We start from the raw sequence: 19601 nt of genomic DNA on the forward strand, positions 1-19601 counted from the left end.
CCACATAGAGAATGCCAGCTGAATACCAGCATTGGGAGGGACTCTCTTTCTGGCTTTGGACTATACCAACTAATCTGGGATAATTGGCAGTAAGGATAGGGTGGAATACCTAAAGTTTTACAGCACTTTTAACAACTTGACCAGTATTTCTGTTACTATTTGATAGGCATATCCCAAAATTAGGTGAAAATTCCTACAGAAATTATGCAAGATGTAACTTCAGTCTTTGTACAAGGGAAAACTTTCACATATTATGAAAATATATTTACAATTAACTTCTGAATAAAGGTAAAATGAAATAATATTTTTAACAGAAAACAGTTTTTATTTTTAGTGTTTTTCACCTTTGAGCATCATTATGAACTCATGATTTTTGTTGACATTGTTGTAACTAAATCATTTTCAAACTTAACTTGTTTTGATTAGCTATATTTTTTATTGTTTTGACTCAAATTGTCAAATTTGGCACATAGAAGCCCTTTTATGCTGGCTCATTTGCTTTTTTATTAATCACCTCAGAACTTTGAAAAAGGCATCACTGTTTTCAGGCAACAAGTTATTTTGGCTCATCTTTCATTTCTTCCACCCATAACATGAAACAAGCTATTCTGCAAAGAACTCTGATTTTTTCAGTGGAGAACATTATTAGATTACAAACTATGGGCCCTGGGATATATACTGGATTATTTCATCTTAATACTGACATTAAATCAGTTCAGTTACAGAGATAGGGGAAGAAACATAAATACATAAAATCATGAGTTCCTACTGGCAATTTTATTTTATAAATATATAAAGATTTTGTGTGTGTGTGATGAGCACTGGGTGTTGCATGTAAGTGATAAATCACTAAATTCTACACCTGAAAAAATAAATAAAATACAAATACTTTATTTAAAAAAAAAGATTTTTTTATCACCCAATTGTTTGTTGCTTTTATCTTAGAAAATATTAATGCTTTATTAATTGAAAGTTGTTTTTTTCACATTAGCTACATTAGTTACTGGAGGATATGAAAACCTGTTTAACAGTTCACTTTATAAATGGAATGTTAACTGAAGTTTGATATTCAAAAGTCTTTACAAGTCATTGCATTTTGTCACTATTTGTCCAACCACAATGACCTACTGAATATGTATCATATGTATATGATTTTCATAATCAACTTTTATTTTATTCATAATCAATTTTACACAAAAATTTATACACACAAAAATTTTTGGTAAACAAATCCAATTGATGTTTTGCAAAAATAAAATAGTAATAATACTACTATATTGGTAATCTGTAAAATGAATAACATATAATCTATATATTATATATAATAACAATAATCTGTAAAATATTAATAACAGTACTGCTATTGGCCATCTGAATTTATTACATTTTAAAGATTTTATTTATTTATTTGAGAGAGAGAGCAGAAGGGGGAGGGGCATAGGGAAAAGGAGAAGCAGACCCCCACTGAGCAGGAAGCCCAAAGCGGTGTTCGATTACAGGACCCCGCGATCATGACCTGAGCAGAAGACAGATGTTTAACCAAGTGAGCCACCCAGGCACCCCTGGCTATCTGAATTTATTCTTTTTCCCTTTTTTTATTATTATTAAGTTATGTTAATCACTATACATTACATCATTAGTTTTTTGACGTGGTGTTCCATGATTCATTGTTTACGTATAACACCCAGTGCTCCATGCAGTATATTGGGTATATATCCAAAAGAATTGAAAGCAGGATCTTGAAGAGATATTTGTACACCCATGTTTACTGCAGTATTATTCAAAATAGCCAAGAGGTAAAATCAACCCAAATGTCCATTCACTGATAAATGGATAAAGAAAATGTGGTATATACATATAATAGAATATTATTCTGTCTTTGAAAAGAAGGAAATCTTGTCACATGCTACAACATGGATGAACCTTGGGAACATTATGCTAAGTGAAGTAAGCCAGACACAAATACTCTATACTATATTATCTCACTTATATGATGTGTCTACAGTAGTCAAACATATAGAAACCGAGAGTAGAACAGTGTCATCAGGAGTCTTGGAAAGGGGGAAATGGAGTTGTGCAATGAATATAGTTTCAGTTTTGCAAGATGAAAAATTTCTAGATATCTGCTGCAGAACAGATCTAGTTAACACTACTGGATTTAATAAAATTTGATAAATTTAATTAAAAATTTAATTAAAGGGATGCCTGGATGGCTCAGTTGGTTAAGTGTCTGCCTTCAGCTCAGGTCATGATCTCAGGGTCCTGGGATCGGCCTGCCTGAATAGTTGTAGGGCTCCCTACTCAGCAGGGAATCTGCTACTGCCCCTCCCACTGCCCCTCCTCTCTCTCATGTTCTCTCTCTCTCAAATAAATCAATAAAATCTTTTTAAAGAATAAAACAAAAATAAAAATTAAATTAAAAGAAAAAAAGAAGAGCTTTGAGCATGGGGAGCAGGGGAAATGTTTAAATAATCCAGCCGTATTTAAAGATATTATTAAATCAATGTCCAGAATACATTAGTTGTTTGCCATTTCATTTTAGGATTTAGGAAAAGGCAATGTGATGACATTTAGACAAAAAACAAAGAGAATTTGTATCACTTGATATGCTTTAGCTGCAAAAATAGAAAATGAATTGAACATGACTTAAAATATAAGACAATTGTTGCTCACTTAACAAGAAGTTCTAAAGTGGTCAGTCCCACAATTGATGCAAAGAATCAAGGACATCACCAAAGACCCAAGCTCTTCTCACCCTTCTGCTTTGTGGTCCTCAGACTGTCCATGATCTCTCCCTTTATGGGAGATGGTTGGTCCAGCTCTGAGCATCACATCCTCAAAGAGGCCAAGTGAGTGCAAGTCAAAAAGTGCTTATTCTTAAGGAAAAAATTTTCCCAGAAGTCCCAGACACACCTCCCCTTTGTCTCATTGACAAGATCTGAGTCACATGCCTACTCCTAGATGCATTATTGGCAGACAGACAGGATTGCCATGAATGGCTTATGTTTCTGCATACCTAAATTTATTCTTTGGGGAAAGAAAAGAGATTTGTCTGCTAAGAAACAGCATTCAACCCAGGTAACTCTCAACATCTTCTAATTCCCACAGAACTCCAGCCATTTTTGGTTTTTAAGAACTTATAAAAATAAAAAAAAAAACACCTTCTGAGAAGGGCAGCCAAACTCTTTTTAAAGTTACCATGAGGATTCTGCCTTATTTCAAAAACACACAAAAAAGCTTTTTTAATCTGAGCAACTTTCAATTCCTTCAGATCAGAAAACTAAGTCTTTAATCAGGCATATCAGAACCACTTATTTTGTACTAAGGGAAGAAGAGAATGTGTGCATTTCAAATCTGACCATTTTCCTGTCAGCTCAACACATTCTTAAACACAGATGCTGACACTTCTTTAATTTTTTCAACCATGAGTGCTTACTTAATTCTGTCAATGAGTCTCTTTGACCACCACACTTAAGAATGGGGAATCTGGGGGCACCTGGGTGGCTCAGTCTGTTAAGCGTCTGCCTTCCGCTCAGGTCGTGATCTCAGGTTGTTGATCCCAGGGTCCTGGGATCAAGCCCCGCATCGGGCTCCCTGCTCTGTAGGAAATCTGCTTCTCCTTCTGCCTCTCCCCTTGTTTGTGCTCACTCTCTCTCTGTCAAATAAAAAAATAAAATCTTTTTTAAAAATGTGGACTCTGTATATTTTAGAATTCACTGACAGTCTCTCTCTTTCTTTTACTTAAAAAAATTTCATTCGCATATAACACACACAAAACTGCATAAATCATAACTGTATAGCATAATGAATTGTCACAAAGTGAACAAACGTAAGTAACCATTTAAAGAAATAGAAGAGTATAGAACTCTAAGGACCTTCTAGTCACCACTCTGTACCTCAAGAATAGCATTATGTTTTCTAATATAATACGTTCAATTTGTCTGTGGGGTTTTTGAACTATTTATAAACTAATTCATACAGTATATATCCCTTTGCATCTAGCCTTTCACTCAACATTGTGTTTGTGAGATCCATCGCTGTAGCTGCACATAGATGTAGCTTGTTTATCTCATTACTGGTTAGAATTCCTCTAAATAAATGTGCAACAATTTATCTAATTATAATGTAGATGGACATTTTCAATGTTTCCAACTTAGCATTATATGACTAAGACTGCTATGAACATTCCCTTATTATGTCTTTTGGCATTTTTATGCCTTTCATATATACCTTCAAGTAGAATTGTTGGGCCAAAAATATGCTTTTGAATACTACCAAATTTTTTCTCAAAGTCTGTGTAGCAATTTATACTCTAATCAGCCATGTAAAATAATTCCATTTGCCCCAAATCCTTGCAAATACTTGATATTTTCTATCTTCCTCATTTTAGCCATTCTGATAGGTGGGCATTGTGGTTCTCCTTTAATGTATGCATTTTCTTTATCTTCCTTAAAAATACACTATGTCAGTCTGGGGTAGCTAGTAATTTTTCCCCAGACTTGAGTTAGCTAGGCAAACACAATTTAGAAAAAAACATATCTTCCCTAAGATTTAATTTTGGAGTTGAGGCATTTGTCTATTGTTTCCCAGTTACAAAGCAACATTAATTAGGGAACAAAACAAGTCATCATATTGTATTTGGGTTTCAGGAAAAAAAGTCAGGAATCACTTTTTTTTAAGTGCCATACCATAGTAGAAAAAAAAAGGGGGGATTATCCTCTTAACCCCATGGTCACAAATTTAATTTTTGTAGACTTTTTTTTAACAAATCTACACCTTTATTTATTTACTTTTCAGTAAGTTTAAATCCTTGAGGGGTACAGCATCACGTGGATTCTGTGGCTTTAGCAGGAATGTTGCTTCAGAATTTGGCATGAACCACGTCACTGTTTCCATGAGCACAAATTACTGTCCCCCAGATTACTCTGGTTTTGCTCAGTTTGCTACCAGGAGTTACTGTGTTGTTCTTTGCTGTGTACACATAAGCACATCTCTTGCCTAGATAGAATTCAATTTCATCTTGACCATAAATACCTTCAATTTTAAGAGGAGCTGTGTGCTCCCTCCAGTTCCAGAGACCCCACTTATAGTCAGCAAAAATGGCCTTGGACCACAGACTTCCATCGTTTTAGGAGTCCTATTTCCAGCAGGCCTCCTCAGGCTCCAAGATGGCAGAAAGAGCTAGTTTTTATATACTTTGAATACAACATACTTAAAAAAATTTAGTTGAGGTATTGTTGAATCATTATGAGTTAATAATAATCCACCCTGATTAATTTTCTTGATTAAAACATTATTCAAATGACATATAATTTAACAAAGTATCCACTTTTTGTAATTTATCACAAGCATTGGGGTTTTTTGGGTTTTCTTTTTTTTTTTAGATTTTATTTATTTCAGAGAGAGAGAGTGAGCACAAGCAAGGGGGAGGGACAGAGGAAGAAGCAGACTCCTCACTTAGCAGGGAGCCTGATGTGGGGCTCAATCCCAGGACTGTGACCCAAGCTGAAGGCAGACACTTAACCAACTGAGCCACCCAGGCACCCCTATCAAAACCATTTGATAAAACAGATCATATCAAGGTTCTACATGTGACATCAAAATAAAGGCTGACTGGCTGACTGGTTTGTGTTTTTAGCACAAGGACAATTCTTATCTTCTGGTTGAGTGTCAGAAACCTGAAACTTACCTTTTGAAACTTATCTTTGATATCTATTTTTGAAACTTACCTTTAGTCTTCATAATATAATTATCAAGCACTTGACTAACCAGTAGTTGATTTCCACTTTTAAAGAGAAAACTTTTTTTATAAGGTTTTTATTTTTAAAGGAGGTCTGCTACATTTATCTTCCACCAATACAGTTTTGTTACCTCAGCTGCTGCTTCAGGCTGCCTTCTCTTGCTTCTAAATTTTAGAGACTAGAGCTCCTCTTTCCCCATTTCCATAAATATCTGGCTCATCCTTTTAGAAATTCATCTTGTTATTCCTTAGTTTTCCAAAGCCTACTAGCTCCCAGGATCAATTCCTGAAGTATCTAAGTGGCATCCTTGTGCACTGGAAATTGAAGTTAGGTATACTTTCACTGGCTTTAAATATATATTGGTGGTATCTGGAATAAATTTCTCCTCATCAATATTTTTTGTGGTTGAAATATGTACCATACCCAAGCCTACCTTTTTACAAATGAGCCAATTTAAAGATATATATTACATTCTACTCTGAAGATGAGCTTCAAAATTTAAATCTTTCCTTGTCTAAAAATCTCATGTTTCTCTTAAAAAACAAACAGCAAGTTACCTGATAAAATTTAGGATACTTCCCAAAGAATTGTATCTTTCTTAGGATTTCAAATTATACAAATATTAAAGTACTTCAGGCTTTGGAGTCTGGGCACTATCCCCAGAGTCAAAACTAACAGTAATGTGCAAGTTTTCATTCTTGGTTAAGCAATCCATTTTGTTTGTATTGTTCCTAATTCCAGATGTCCTTTGTAGAGAATTAGGCAAGACTCAGAAATAATTCTTCCATACATACATATACATAAATGCAATTATTATCTTTTCATGAACAAAGATGATAGATTTTGATATATATACAAATGATTTGTCTTGAGACAAAACCCTTGCAGATTGTCTTCCTTTGTAGATCTTGGTATAAATAAACTTTTTAGAAAGTAAAACAAGCCAGGTCTAAGGCAGTGAACTGAAGCAAAACAGATTGTATTTCATCTCCAGTTTTGAGTACTGATTTATGACTTAGTGACTCAGGTATATACACATGCTGTGGCTTGATGCCTGCTTTCTCTATGTGTATTTCTCAGCAAAGCCTTTCTCCAGATTGAGATTTTGCATCTATCTCCAATTGTTCTTCTGCCACCTTATACAGAATGCTGTGCCAGAACTATTTTCTGTGACTCTGCTTTAATTACATCTTCTAAAATCTTTCTCATTCTACCCTCACATTATTTTATAAGCTTAAAGGAAACAAGGCTATGTCTCCTTACCCCCACCTGGAAAACTGAGCAGCTTCATTCGTTCCTAGAGATGGGACACTGTACTGTGTAAGAATGCATTAAAATAGTTATTAAATTCCATATATGATACAATAGGACAGTGCCAAAAACTTCCCTGATAAACTGAAACTGTTGCCTGTGCTTTCTTCACACTTTGTTATTCTTTGCTATTGTTTAATATCTTAAAGAAACAACAGCAGGGTAGAGAGGAAAGAGCAGTGACAGCTACCACTTTGTGAGTTGGGAGACCAGAGTTCTGGACCTGACTCCACCATGTACCCACTCCCTATGTGACTTTGAGTGAAGATCTGCCCTTAATGGTTCCAAAAATACCTAATGTTAATTTCACAGGTTTGTGAAATTGGGGGCTACTCTAAGACTAACAACCATCCATCCATAAACCCAATCAAAATTTTCTTTTTCCTCGTCCCAATAGCTTCATTTTCCTCACCTTCTCTCTTTTTTCAATGTTCTGCAGTTTCATAATTAATATATCAAAATATGGATTTCTTTCATTTTTTTAACTTGCTTGGGATTCTTAGATCTGAAAATTGGAGTCTTTGAATGATTTTGGAAGTTCTTGGTCTTTATACCTTCAAATATTTTCCCTTCCCTATTTTATCATTCCCTTCTAAAATTCCAAATAGATACACATTATCTGTCCTCCAAGTTTCTCACCCCCTTTCCCATATTTTCCATCTCTATGTATCTTTGAATTGTATTCCAAAGAATATCTTCAGATATATTTTCTAGTTCACTGACTCTTCATCTAGTTCACTATTTCTGATCTGCTATTTAATCTGCTGTTTAACGAAGTTTTAATTTCAATATTACATTTTTTTATTTCTAGAGATTCTATTTGGATCTTTTCCAAATCTAATTTTTCCTTGTTCCTGTTTTCAATATTTTTAGAACTCTACCTCAAGATATTAAAATCAGGTGTTTTATATGTCATTCTTGATTGTTCTAATACATACACCAACTTTGCAGGTTGGTTTCTGCTGTCTGTTCCTTCTGTGGTTCTCACCATGGTACCTAGTATTCCTGTGTGTTTTATAAATTTTGACTGCAAACTACTCATTTGCCCTGGAAATTTTTCTGTGTAAATGAATACTTTGTGGCTTGGGCTGCAGCTGAGTTCAAGATAAGACTTGTGTTTGCCTTTCCCATTTTTCTTGAGACATTACCAACCTAAAACCATTCTATATTTAACTTTCTATTTCAGACTTTTGGAAACACACAGGTAGTGTGATTTCAGACTGCAAACCCATATGAGGTCTGACTTTTCATGAGGAGAGAAGTCTTCAGAAGAATGGTTTTCTTTCTATCCAGTGCCAGAGTTGAGTCAAACAAACTTCCTAGTGGTGCCCTTCTGCAAGTGAGGTTTATTTATCTCAATCACCCTTACACTGCAAGCGCAGCCCTTTGGGTGTTCAGGTTTAAGCCATGCATTATTAGAATCCCCATGTTAGGTATATCCTGGGCTTTATTTGGGGCCCTGTATTTCACGTAGTTTTCTACCCTGTCTCTAGCATTTGGCAGACAACTTTAGGAAAAAGCCAAGATTCCTTGCCTCCCAGTATTTTGAACACTAACTTTCCCGCTAGTTCAACAATGAGTTTGAAAAGACTTTTTTAAATATTTCTTTCAAGATTTTAGTTCTTTTTGTCAGAAGGACTTGTCATGGTAACTAATCCACCATTATGCTGAAAACAAAGTCTCTAATTAACTTTATAATGAGCACATATTAAAATTTAAACATAAAACCATATTTGTATTAATAAATTAATAAATTACTGATTTTTAAAAATCTCTTGGGGTTCTTTGCAATATTTCTTTTTCAGACAAGGTTTCTACTCCTGACAAAGTTTTGAAAATTCCTCTTCTAACCTTAAACTGCAATGATTTCTTATGATGCTGCTAAATCTACTCACCAACTAGACAACCAATGATGGCATACGAACTGGGCTTTAGTCTCACTCTCCCTTTACAGGGTTAAATAATCCAAATGGCAGGGATTTAGGCCATATTCTCAAAACTTTAATTTGTTTTCTTATAGCAAAACTTTTTTGACCAAGTAAACTTTAAGCAGAAACCAAGTACGGACAAGGAGTTTCTGCTCTGGATGTGGGGGATAGGCAGGAAGATCTGAAACCCAAGAGGTTTAGATTCCTCCACCCCTTTCTAGAGCACCTCATGAATTCTGAAAATATTTGCTTCAGGTTTTAGCCATGGACCCCCGGGGAAGTTACTTGATCTTTCTGTGCCCCAGTTTTCTCATATAAAATAGGGGAAATAATAGTACCTCCCTGACAAAATTGTTGTGATGATTGAAGGAGTTAAATATATAAAGCACTTAGTACAGTACTTGGCACATAGTAAATACAATATAAAGGTAAATTTTTAAAAACACAGAACTTTTATTTTAACTCTGCATAGTTCTACTGAATTTTTTATGCTCCACTGAATTTTTCCTTAATCCATAGTTTGTATATTACTTGTCCAGTTTTACTTAAAAAAATTGTAAGTGAAAGAAAAAAGTTATCTCAACTTTAAACTTCAGAATTAAACTAAAACCAAAGACCTGTTTGTTCCATGTTGTTTCTTTCTCATATATTGCTTTCCTCTAGCACTTAAAAGTTTCACAATATAATTACAAACTCTGTAGACTTTCTTTTTCTTTGTCATTTTGCCCTAAGACAGAATGTAGCCAAGTCCATGGTTTACCTGGATTTCAGATCTGCCTTTGCCTAAGACATGACTCCAGGTTACTTAATTCCCCCCTTGTCTAACCCTGTCATCCTATCTGCTGTGAGGTAGTGAAAGGAGAGGACAGGGGCACGGGGCTGAGGCAGAGCTTGTGCATTTTTCTGAGAATGATATCTTTTGTGGGGCAAGGCTGGTGCAGCTGCTAGTATTGAAGTAGCAGGCCCAGGGAAAGTGGAAAGAAGGAGCTGAAGTGGGAGCCTGTATAGGAGCACAAGAAAGAGTCAAAGGGATAGGAAGACGCTGGCTTTCATGCAGCCTCTTCATTTTTGAGATGAGGAAACTAAGACCGAAAGAGCTTAAGAGCCCTGCAGGGAGGAAGCAAACCTTGAGTCTAAGCTTGGGAAAGGAGGTCATTCCACCTCTGCTTCTTCAAAAATCATTAAAAATTTGGTTCAACACATAGCTAGGTGTCCAAAGTATGTGAGGCATGGGGAGGCGCACCGGAGGGGAATAAAACAACACACTGAACTGAACAATTCGAAATGTCTGGTCACACTAAAACCACAGGGCCATTGGCCAAACAGAAAGTCAGCTTCTTTAAATGATTTAGAAAGAATATTGACCCAGGAACAGGAAGACCTGAGTTCTATTAGCTGAGTCATATAAAACTGTCATTTTGTAGTAATGCCAATTCCACAGTGCTCAATCCATAGTTTCAGCTCTACCACTCGGTAGGGCATTTTGACAGGGCCTCCACATCTGTTCAGTGAGTAATACCTGCCTTACTTAGTATGTAGGGATTTTGCAAGGACAGACCCAAAGTACACCATATTTACTGGGTGCCTGCTATCAGTGATTGCTTGGCAAACAAAGATGACTAAGGTACAACCCTTGTTCCCAAGAAGCTAGCAGTCTAGCAGAGGAGAGAGGAAATTGAGTATACTTGGATGTGATAAGCAAGTAAGAAAAGAAGCAATAAATTCTGCTTGATTGTGGGTAGTTAGGGAAACAAAGTCATTCAAATTGGGCTCTAAGGGTTAAATAGGAGTTTCCCAGACAAAGAGGAAAAGCTTGAGCAAAAGCATGGAGGTGTGCAAGTGTGTGGTGAATTGAGTAACAGTAAGCAGTCCAGTGGGTACAAAATGAACAGTGGGGGGGAGGCAGTGTTGTGTTACATTAGAAAGGTTGAAGGGGCAGGTAGTGCCAGTGAATAAAAATGATTGGGTAAGAATGAGTCCAGGAAAACTGTGGGAAAGCATAGACATACTTTATAAATATTAAGTGAAAAACAAAAAAAAAGTTTTCCTAAAAACTCATAACATCCCTACCTTCCTCTCACAGGGGTTTGGCTTGAGTCACACATTGATTTGCCAAATTTCTTTGTAGTGCTTCCTCTCTCTGGGAGAAATGTTTTCCCTGGGTCCAGGTAAGAGGCATGTAGAAACTTTCAGAGTGTCAGAGACTCAGGGACAGGAAGTGATTCAGTTTGAGTAAGGACAATGCTATCTCATTGTTCCCCAAACTTCAACCTCCTTTTCTTCCACATCACTTTTTCTGATCTCCCCCAAGAAAGAAGTGAAACCAGTATACCCAAGGGAACAGAAGGTAATGTGATCACTCTCCCATCTCACCCTCTCTGTCCTGCTCCCCTATAAAATCTCCCAGAATGAAGTCATATAGTGTTGCCGAGCTTAGTCATATTCCCCATTTCCTCTCCCTCCTACAGGCCAGGACAAGTTTGGGGACACTCTCTCCTTCCCGTAATTTTCTAGGACCCAACAATGGGTTTGTATAATTGCACCATACCTTCATAGATCCTCTGCCGATGCAAGAGCATGTAAGCTTGACAAGGTGAGGAATGGACCCTCGGGTCCATGATTTTAATTACACCTCATTCTAACAATGGTTCCCATGGAATAAGGGAAAGAACCAGATGGATTTGAGTTCAGATCCTAGCTTTGTTACTTACTAAGACATTTATTTAATCTCTCAATCTCTATTTCCTTATTTCTAAAATGAAGGCAATCATACTCAAATACCACGATCATGGTGACAATTAGAGATAGTATATATAAAGCATCTGGCCCACAGAAGATGACCAAGACACTGTAACTGCCATCACCATTATCATCATCATCACCACCACCACCATTAAGAGCTTGAATTAATGCAGACTCCTTGATGATTTCATTCCTTCCCTCCTACTGCCCTCTATCTGTTCCTCATATGGCAGCCAGAGTGCTCTTTTAAAAACAAAACCCAAATCACATCCCATATTACTTAAAACCCTTCCTTGGCTTCCCACTGCATTTTGAATAAAATCTAAGCTCCTTCCTCTGGCCTCCGCGGCCCAGCCCTACCTGGCTTCTGTCCCCTTCCATCACCAACCCATTACATTATACTCTCCTCATTGCCCACTGTGTTCCAGCCACACTAGCCTGCTCAACTCCCTAAATACTACAAGTTCTGTCAGGGCCCTTGCCCTTAGGGTTTTCTCTGTCCAGAAGGCACCCTCTGTCCCCTCTCCTCCATAGATTCTTCACACCCTTGGAGTACAGCATAAATGCCATCTTCTGTGACCACACTACTTTAGTACTACTCTTTATCTTCTTTACCAGCCTAGTTCTTATTTATCATTGTTTATAAATGAATTATTTGTGTGATTATTTGCTCAATATCTATCTCCCCAAAGAAAGTAAATTCTGGGAGGGCAGGAGAAAGTTTGTTTTGTTCACTACTATACCCCCGCACCTAGCCCAGCACTAGACAAGTGTTTGAGTTATTACTGTTACCATTACTACAGCACTCTGCTGTAGTACAGATAGGTGCAAATCCAGCATCATTTGGGACCTTGGGATCTTAGGAGGGCAGAATTTCCTTACAATGATTACTAGGTATCTTTCTTTTCAAAGCATTTAATTACTTTCTAGGGCATCAAATATTTTATATTCCAAGTTTTCCATAATTAACATGTATTTTAATAAAAATTTCTTATAAACTCTGCATGTTAACAACAAGCCCCCTCACAGGAAATCAATCTAATTAAGTGAATTTACTTTAAAATTCACAATAAGGAAAAAAAGACCAACAGGCTTAACATGATAAAGGGTATTGGTATTTTAAAAGAGGGAAATTGCTAATCAAAGGGCATTGCCTGACATATGAGAGGTGGTTAGTGATTCAGTAGATGATTTTCCAGTTGATCAGATGTAGATAATAAGACAAAGTGAAATGAAAATTTTCATGCAGTGTCCCATGAATACTTTGATGCCTTAGAAAGTAATTAATGCTGTTGGAATACATTGTCCCTGACAAGTTATGGACACGTGATATTTGTTGAATATAAGTTTCTGGAAGCCTCCTCAGGGCAGAGAAAAACAAGCACATTGCAACTTTGGAAATGACTACGCTTCATACATTTTTTGTTGTTGCTCAGATGTGAATCACCAACTAATGAATTTCTATGTAAAAAATTATTTCTTGATAGATTAAAATCTTCTTTCAAGTTGTTTGGGGTTTTTTGTTTTTTGTAATTTAAATATGTAACATTTCATCTGGAATGTCCTCTCCCTCCTTTTTTCTTGAAAAGCTTCTATTTCCTTTTATCATTAAAATGTGGCTTTCCCCTGGTGACACCACTATTCTCAAAATCCACCCCTTTTCTTGTGTGCCCATTTCCGAGGGCCAACAGAGAAGTGGCACATTTCTCATTTTCTACATATGTTAATTTCTTTCCATTCAGGTTGACAGGGACCCTGATGTCCTTTTCTGGTTGATGTTGCCTCTGTTGATGTCACCCTTGGTGACTCCAGTGCCTGTTTTCATGACTCTTTAATACTCTTCCACAGCCCACCCACAAAACCTCATCCTGACAACCATTATCATCAGAACTTTTCTACCTCCAAGATAGAGAACATTGGAATTCCTTGGTTTACAAACAACCTCATCTTTCTACTTCTCCTACTCCCATTTTTTTTAACCTTTTTAAAGTCATTTTTTAAATTGTGGTAAGATTTATCATTTTGACCATTTTATGTGTGTAGTGCAGTGGTATGGAGTACATTCATATTATTGAGTAACCATTACCACAACCCATGTCCAAACACTTTTCATCTTCTAAAACTGAAACTTGATATCCACAAACAGTAGTTTCCCATTCCTTATAAATTCTTTTTTTACATTCTCCAAGGAACTACTTACCCTCAAAAATTAAAACTCATACTTATTTCTCTCAATTTCTATAACTCTTCTCACAACCTACTTTATGAAGATTCAGGTCATTTTTACAAGACTATCAAGTTCATGTCCCTTAAAACTTCACATCTCACCCATTCTCTTGCTCTTCCTCCTCTTCTAAAGAAGTACGCGTCCTCCTTTTCAAAGCCAACCCCTCCACTAGTATTCTTTTTCCTCTCTCTGTCTCCTCTGGGACTTTATTATATCAGTTTTCTCCATTTCATTTCTCTCTTTTCATTTTCTTTTTCTCTCTACATTGAAACAAGCCCAAGACTGCCATATACCAATAAAAAAATCAATAATAACAATAAAAACACGTATTAAGTTCCCACTATGTGCCAGCTACTGTGCCAACGGTTTAAAATATACCTTCTCATATAATTCTTGTCATGAGCCACTGAGTTCAAATTATTATAAAGAAAATTATTATGAGGAAACTAAGAGCTTAGAAATATCAAGTAACTTGTCCAAGATTCTCTAACTAGTAAGCAGCATCTTCCCTTCTCCATGGTACTGTCAAAATAGAATTTTCTCTTTGTTTCCCTTTCATTAATGTATTTCTTGAAAAAGTCTTAGTTCCTCCTCCACACTGTGCAAACCACTGCAGTTTCTTGGAGATTCCCATGCTTACTGGACTCTCTCCAAGGTCTCTAATCTCCATCTGGGTCTACTAGTGCTCATCAACCCAATGTTCCTTTTTGAGATGGTTTTCTCTCTTAGACTTCATAATATATTAACTCTTCTTTTTTCTGGTTCTCTTTCTGGTCTTCTTTGCTAATTCCTTATCTTCTCCTACCCCTTAAATGTAAGATTCCCTATAGTTCCATTTAGACGTAGCCTGCTCTTCCTGTTCTACACTCAGCTGAGACAATCTCATTTGTTCCTACATCATCAATTCTCATGCTGAAATCCACATGTAGTGAATCCAGATTGCTAACTCTGGCCTCCCCGACCCACCCACAACCTAATACCAGCTCAGTGCTGAAAGTTCCATATTTGTTCCTCATTTATCTCAAATTCCATCTGCCCCACATCAGACTCATTATCTGTACCTGAAAATGGACTCTTCACCTGAGTTTCCTACCCTGAACACCTGACAGCCCCCTCAGTTCCCTTCACCTCCTCACTTCCCCAGTCCAGAGCTGATACAAACACATCCAAAAAGAGCTGTGGAGGCTCTGTGATGGACACAACCCTGAACCAAGAGTGCAACTTGGGTTCTAATCCTGATTCAGCCACTAAGGAGCTAAGTGACTTAGCGGAGCTGGAACAAGGACTCTCTGAAATGCTTGCAGCACTCACCACCTTCATCCCCTCCTTACTGGCCTCACTAACATTGCCCTAGTCCCTGCCCTCACTGCTTTTTCCTGGGCTATTTTAATTTGCCTCCTGACTGGGCTTTGTTTCCTAGCTTTCTCTTCTTTCATTCTTTCAGATGATCTTTCACACAAACATAAAATTACATTCACAAAACACATTTTTTATAATACTTCTCACTTGCTTAAAAAACTTTTAAAAGATTCCTGTTGGCTACAGGATAAAATTCCAACTCCTTGTTGCTGCATTCACAGCCCTTTGCCTGCTAGTCCCAACATAACATATGAAACTTCACTTTGTCTAAACTGGATTACATGTGTGGTTGAGATAAGCACTGGAGTGGAAAAAAATCCTATTCCTTATATACTAAATGTAATAGTGGATCAAAGATTTAGGTTTTAAGTAGTATACAATTTTAGAAAATGGTGTGATAAATTTATTTATAATTTTAGAGGAGGGGAGGTTTTTTGAAGCAGGACACAAAATCCAGAAATTCTAAAACAATAATTAAATTTGACCACATGAGATTTGAAAATTTATGTATGGCCAAAAAAAATGCCATTAATAGTCTAAAGATAAATGGTACTGGGGAAAATTTTTCAACACATGTCACAGATAACACATGTTTCATCTCTTACTTTACAAAGAATTCATATAAATCAATATTTTATAGAAATTGACAACAAATACATTGTTTAAAAGATGCTTAATTTCACTAAATAAATAAAATTCAAAACCATGAGATATTTTCCACTCCTTAGAAAGGCAATTTTTAAAAAATTTTTATTTATTTAAAGTGCAGTTAGTTAACATACAGTATAATATTAGTTTCAAGTGTACAATACAGTGGTTCAACACTTCCATCCATCACTCTGTTCTTATCATGACAAATGCCATCCTTAATCCCCACCACCTATTTCACCCATCCCCCCACCCACCTCCCCTCTGGTAGGTAACCATAATTTGTTCTCTAGAGTTAAGAGTATGTTTCTTGGTTTGCCTCCCTCTTTTTTTCCCTTTGCTCATTTGTTTTGTTTCTTAAATTCCACTAGAAAGGCAAACATTTTAAAGGTGATGACACCCATTGCTGCTAAGGCAATGGTGAAAAGAGCATTCACCTGGATCACTGAAAAAACTATAAACCAATACAAACTTTTAGAAATTCAATGGGGTAATATCTCATCAACATGTAAGATGCACAAACCCTTTGATTCAGCAATCTTGCTACTAGGAATTTGTGCTACCAATGAACATACAAAAGTTAACCAAGAATTACAACACACACACACACACACACACACACACACACACACACACACACTCACATGTCAATTGCAACACTGGTGATATTAGAAAAGAAGAAAAGAAAGAAAAAAAACAGAAACAGCCAAAGTGTTAATCAGTAAGAGTGCCTGGGTGGCTCAGTTGGTTAAGCGACTGCCTTCAGCTCAGGTCATGATCCTGGAGTCCCGGGATCGAGTCCCACATTGGGCTCCCTGCTCAGCAGGGAGTCTGCTTCTCCCTCTGACCCTCTCCCCTCTCGTGCTCTCTATCTCTCATTCTCTCTCTCTCAAATAAATAAATAAAATCTTTAAAAAAAAGTGTTAATCAATAAAAGATTTGTTATGGTATACTTACATGATTGAAAGCTATTTATAATGCTTCCTGTAAAAGAATATTTCTGACATTAATTGGAAAATCAAAAAAGCAGCTTACAAAATAATACTTGCAGTAGATTCTATTTTTTATGAAAAAATATATATGCATAGTATTTCTGTATTGGAAAAAGAATGTCAGGATATATAGCTTATATATGCTTTCTTATCATTTATCCATTTTCTGAGTGCACATCCATCATTTTTATAATCAGAAAAAAATTACCTAAAGTTTTCAACTTCCCAATAGAAAAGAGAAAGGCAATGAAAGTCTGTGCCCTTGTATGCTCTACATTGAGCAATAAACAATACCTAGAGTCCATGTCATAGAGGTTTCATAAAAATTAATGATTAACTGAGTATAACTCACTGAAAGTGCTGCAGTTAAAATAATCTTAAAGCTCTGTTTAGGATTTGGCTGTGGGATAATATATACTCCCACTCATTCTAACCCATTCAACTAGTGCTATTTGCATTGCCTCATTCATCAGACACTGCCACCCAATGTTGCTTAATCCAAGTGCATATATATAAGTAGAGTTGGAATATAGCATCAGCCACTACCAAATGCTGACGACAAGAAACTTCATTATTTGAGACCAGCCCTTCACGTTTATAACTAAGGTAAGGTATCATAACCAGTGTGCAAGAATATTTGCCTATATTATTGGGAAAAGCAGCATGAAAGAACCAGTGATTTTTATATTGCTATATATTCTGAAATATTTCTGACTTAAAAATATGAGAAGAGTAAATTTTAAGTCTGAAAAGAGTGATTGTATTTTTTAAAGCAAAAGATTTGTAGACTGTTTAAAGAAAATGCTTTGTTTTTTAGAATAGGATTTAAAAATATTTCCTGACTGTGCTTTTTTTTTTTTCTGACTATGCTTTTGACTTATCATTTGATTCTTAAAAAGCAGCTGACTTTCTCTGTGTCAATCACTCCATTGTAAATGTGGTATTTCAGTTTCTTATCTATGTTGCTTAAATCAGAAAGCTAATTTTGGTTTAGAGCAGAGTTCCTCCAAGTATGTTATCTCAGATTAGTCCATGATAATAGATAGTCCTTGTTAATAAGGGTGTTAATAGAGGTAGTGGGGGAAGTTACAAGATCAAATAATTACCAAAAATAATTAAACAAAAGTACCCATGAATCTTCAATGAAGGACTGTCAACATCTTTACTATGCTAATGTGGTTCTGACTTCACAAGACGTGGAATATAGATAGGAATATTTCCCAGATTTATTTGAAAATGCAACAGTTTGTCGCGGGGGGGGGGTAAATGTCCATCCAGGAGAACTTTTTTTTCTGGGACATAAGGATCTTTGGATAAAAAAGAAAACAAACAAACAAAAAATAATCCAGCATTACAATTTTCATGTTATCAGTAAAGTGTTACCTGCATACCTACTGTGTGCAGGGTATTATTTGAATGATTTCCTGAAAATTTAAAATTTAACTACAGTAAGATTACCTAACTGCACATGTTATGATTACATATCAACCACCATATTTAGAAATTTATTATTTCTAAAGAAGTTGGACAACTGCCCAAATTCCCAGTTCTGATTATTTTCTTCCTACATTGGAGGAAGGAGAGAGGAGACACCGTGCAGAAGCTCTGGCATAAAGATGGAAATCAGGAGACTAGATTCTGGTCCCAGTTTTGTTTTTGTGATCCTGGGCAAGGCACTTTCTTTCAGTCTTAGCTAACTCATCCATAGATTTAGAGGCTCAGGAAAATGATATCTAAGGTTCTCTGCTTCTAAGTGTTCTTCTACCATTGAAGATTTTTGCTCATGAAGCCAGTTGTAAATAGGATGGCTGTGTGTAAGATTCTAGTTCTATCTAAATAAGAAAATTTGGAATTTCAGTCTATTCAAGGTTGTTCAGAAACAAAAATAAAGTTGCATGAAGTTTATCTTTCACGGAGTCCTCTAATGTAGTAACTCAGTGCTCATCCCTTACCCTGCTAAAAGGGCCGATTCATATAAACTTTGTAAGAGATTTAAATAGTAACCACCCCGGGAATACACTGAATTTTTTTTTTAATCTAGGAAAAAGAGGGCAAGGCTTAATACAAGTAGAAGTAACTATTAATAGAATTTCAAACATGTAAGGGGAGGATTTAAGGCTGGAGAAGTCCTGCTCCCTCCACAAATCAAAGCACCACTACTTTACCTTGATGATGAAGCCAGGCTATGGTACCCTACTAAATGAATACAGGGCTTTCTGCAATTTATAAGAGAAAATGCATATTCTTTCAGTAAGGTACTCTGACCCATCTTGACACTCAAGGCATAGCATCCATTGATGATCCTTGCTTAAATCAAGTATTACACTGGGGGCTACAAGATTGTTATTTTTCTAATTCTACCATTCCTTCTGTAATGAATAAGTCTCTTGTTCATTCATTCTTGAGGAATGCTATGGACTGGTGGGTTTCTTTTTGCATGAAATGTTTTATAGTGAATTACCATCATTATTCTTTCTGATGCTCAAATTGTGCCAAATTTGGCCAGTGAGAAACCCTTTAAGGGAGACTCCTATGTCCTTTTGACACAAACTCACAAGTTTTTGAATGACTGCTTTCTGGCATAACTGAATATTTCATATTCACTTCCACATTCTCAGCCCAGACCTAGAGAGTCCTGGTTCTTTTTAGAGGA

Source organism: Eumetopias jubatus, unplaced genomic scaffold (assembly GCF_037043125.1).
Source record: "Eumetopias jubatus isolate StellerSeaLion01/CBP00866 unplaced genomic scaffold, mEumJub1_p1.0 scaffold_15, whole genome shotgun sequence".
Lineage (NCBI taxonomy): Eukaryota > Metazoa > Chordata > Mammalia > Carnivora > Otariidae > Eumetopias > Eumetopias jubatus.